General features: G+C 36.6%; 1 long non-coding RNA gene across 1 annotated transcript; it reads right to left on the bottom strand.

Annotated features, from left to right (window-relative positions):
• Positions 1-1318: 1318 nt before the first annotated feature.
• LOC116358588 (uncharacterized) lies at positions 1319-3304 on the bottom strand. Its single transcript, XR_004206353.1, has 2 exons — positions 3199-3304; positions 1319-2992 (listed from the first exon to the last, which is right to left on the bottom strand). It is a non-coding gene; the product is annotated as an uncharacterized LOC116358588 (long non-coding RNA).
• Between the last annotated feature and the right edge of the window lie 291 nt (positions 3305-3595).

Genomic DNA, 3595 nt, shown 5'->3' with positions numbered 1-3595 from the left:
ATGTCTGTTCCTTGGAGAGCATTGACTTCAGGCTTCACTGGAGTTATTGTTTCCTGCTCCATACTATCACCTGCAACAACATAAGTATTGTCATTGTGTTTAATGTTTATTCCAAATGAGAAACAATACATGGGTTAGGTGCCCATAAAGTATGACAGAGAAAGAATTGAAACATAATACAATCATTCATTGATAAAAGCAATGTCACTGTATTCAAAATGTTATTTGGTTTAACCTGAGTATTCAGCACTCACCTACAAACGCTGAGAGGAGCAACAGTAATATGAGTGACATCTTGACACAGACTAGATAAACCAACTGAGAGATAAGACAGTGAGAGAGCTGAGTAGATCCTCTACAGAGACATCCTCATGGTTGCAGGTATATCCAGCCTATACCAGTGTTTGACTATGAGGCCCCTCCTCTGATATCTGGATATGTAACTCTTCTTCTGTGGTTTGTGTTTAAGGGTTTTCAGTTCCTATTGGCCTCCTCCTCAGTTTATTTTAGACTTCATTTCTATCTGAAAATGTCTTGTTTTTGCTTTTGTCTTTGTTTGTTTTTCCACACGGTCTGTATGAACCTGAGCTGGAAGGCGAGGATTGACACGTTTCTGGACATGTCCTGATTTCGTGCTGAGAATCAGAAACACTGGTTTAGACCTGGGATACTAACGATACCACTGTAGATTGTTTATTGAGCCAGTGTATCTGCAGGATGGTGTGATGGTATCACCCTCCACACCACCCACCATAGAACTAAGGGGTTTGTCACCTTCAGATCTGCTACTTGTCAAGAAAGGAAAAACATGCTGCTGTTTTTGACATTTTGGTCTGTTGATGATGCTTTTCCCCTTCTCATTATCGTAATACAATTTAGTGATACTCAAATCTGAAGTATAATTGTTTTTGACAACTTTGAAATACATTCTGGGTTTTAAATTTAAAATGTCAAATTGAACACAGCACTCACCAACAGGGACTAGGAGGATGAGAAATTATTAAAGCAGCAACACAGCTAATAGACACAGTATCAAAAATACTCTGACACAACATAGGCAGAGTTGAATATCTCTCTCTGAAATAATTGTTCAGTCTTGCTGATTTGAGAAATGTTTGAGAAATGTTGTAGCTCCACCTACCTCCAAAGACAGGAGCTGTTGAACAACCAAATGTGTTGTTTATGTGTGTGCCATGCAATTCTTGTTTAATATTTGTATTGATGCATTCATTTATTTTTTTGAATGCTATTCCATTCATATTACACTGCATTATGAAGAAAAACGTTTGAAATGAATACAGTGAAATTGTGCTGTTTTTTGAATTTAATTTACCATATACCTAAAACAAAGTGTTCTATTGAATGTCAAACATAAAATACAACAATACCAAGTCTCAAATGAAATAAAATGATAAAAAGAAGCGTATAACATTACATAAAAACATTACATTAGTTAAAAAAACATTAAACAATACAAATCAATTGTTGTTTTTTGGTTTTTATTTAATTTAACTTTGTTATTTTGGTACATACATTTCTTATACTTTCTGTTACTTATTATTTATTGAAAGGAGGTTTGGGATTATTTTTGACTTAATGTCTTATGTTATCTTTTACTCTTCTTTTTATAAAGTTGCTTTTGAGTGTTCAGAGATAAAAGACTGTAGTTCTTCTGACTGGCATGGAAGTGACTAGAGTCTTCAGAGGTGTAAGGATAATTAGGAGTATGAAAATAGGGTATTTGATACAGTGGTACTACATTCATATTATATTTAATTATAAGGAAAATAGTACAACTTTTATAGTTGATCTAGACATGAAGTTAGGGTTAGAGTTAGGGCTAGAATATAGGTGTTTAGTGTTTAGGAAATATTCATTAACCTGCCTGTTGATAACTTTCTCCCAGTAATCAGATGTTCTAGGTCTTTGTAGTGTCTCTGAGTTTCCTGTCACTGTGGGCTGCAGGGTACAGTAGTACAGAGCAGAGTCTGTCAGTTCAGTAGAAGAGATCTCCAGGTCCACATGGTTGTCCTCTTCTTCATGTATGAGGGTCCATTTTGTACTATTAGTGTTGGTTATGATCTCTGAGTAGTCCACTATGAGGAACTGTGGAGAGGATCCAGGGTGCTGGAGGTACCATAACAGACTGTTGGTTAATGAGCTGTTGTATCTACAGGAGAGTTTATTGCTACTACCCTCCGTAACGTCCACTACATCTCTGTCTGGAGTAATTATGTCTTCAACACTTGTACCTGTAAAAAATAACAACATGTATTACTGAGTCAATGTAGACAGTGCACAGTATATCCACACTTTTTGTTTAAAAGTGTATTACCTCTTGATATTGATAATACTGTATTGTAATGAATACTTAACAGTGTACATTCTGTTAGTACACATTCGGTAAATGGAGAGTGAATTCTTACCTACAAGTGCACATAATAAAGACTGAATAGAGCAGCATCATAGTCACTGGGTGTTAGACAGAGACTTCTCTAATGATCTTCTCTTGGAACATTCACTCTCTGGTTGAATCAGTTCCACTCATGACATGTTATGTATAACACTATGTTCCTCCTCTTGACATAATATAATGGGTGCATGTTGACTCCACTTGATGGCATTATTGTCAAATAAAACCTTCAACTACAGAGCAGAAATGTTCTCTCAGGCGATGTTAGGTTTTTGTACAGTGTTTCTGGGTTTCCTGTCACTGTGGGCCTCAGAGCACAGAAGTACATAGCAGAGTCTGTCACTTCAGCAGAGGAGATCTTCAGATCCGTACGTTTGGCATTTTTGTCATGATTTAGAGTGAACCCTGGTGTAACATCTGCGTACTCCATAACCAGTAACTGTGGTGCTGATTTGGGATATTGTCGATACCATAGAAGAGTATTAACAGAGGTGTAGTTACAAGAGAGAGTAACTCTGTCCCTTTCTGAAGCCACTTCTACATCAGTGTAGGGCATTAATTCCTCTCCCGAACTGACACCTGTAAAAACATGATATTATATATATATGACTTTAAACCCACATGGAATAATTAATTAATTCCAAATGCAGCGTAAAGATAGAAAGTTTTCAAAGTAAAAAAACATGTATCCTCATGTCATGCGTTACCTTCATGGTCTTTGATTTGAAGAATAAATACCTCTCAACATAATCATACTCAGTTTGAATGAAAATGTAAGTACTTACCTATCAAGTCAAAGAAGAGTAATAGTGAACAGAACAACATTGTAGATTTCAGGATGTGTAGAAGAAACACCAACTGCTGATGAAAAGTGCAGCATCAACTGGCTATGATCTTCATGGTAGTATCATGTTTTATCCTGAGGATTCATAATCAAATCCTGAGTTTAATACTCTAGCTCCTCCTACTGACAATGTAGAATCAAAGACGTTTCATATACATTTGATTTATTCACTAGAGAATCCACTTGATGGCACTGTGGTCTAACAGAAGACAGCAGATGCTTGTAAATCCATGAAATTCAGTGCACTAATGAGTCAGTAAGTTCTGCAGCACTGTGGAGGTCACAGCACAGCAGTACAGTGCAGAGTGTCGTATGGTGTTTCTCTTGTTTCATGCCAC

Source organism: Oncorhynchus kisutch, linkage group LG30, assembly GCF_002021735.2.
Source record: "Oncorhynchus kisutch isolate 150728-3 linkage group LG30, Okis_V2, whole genome shotgun sequence".
NCBI lineage: Eukaryota > Metazoa > Chordata > Actinopteri > Salmoniformes > Salmonidae > Oncorhynchus > Oncorhynchus kisutch.
This window is presented reverse-complemented; position numbering and strand designations above follow the sequence as displayed.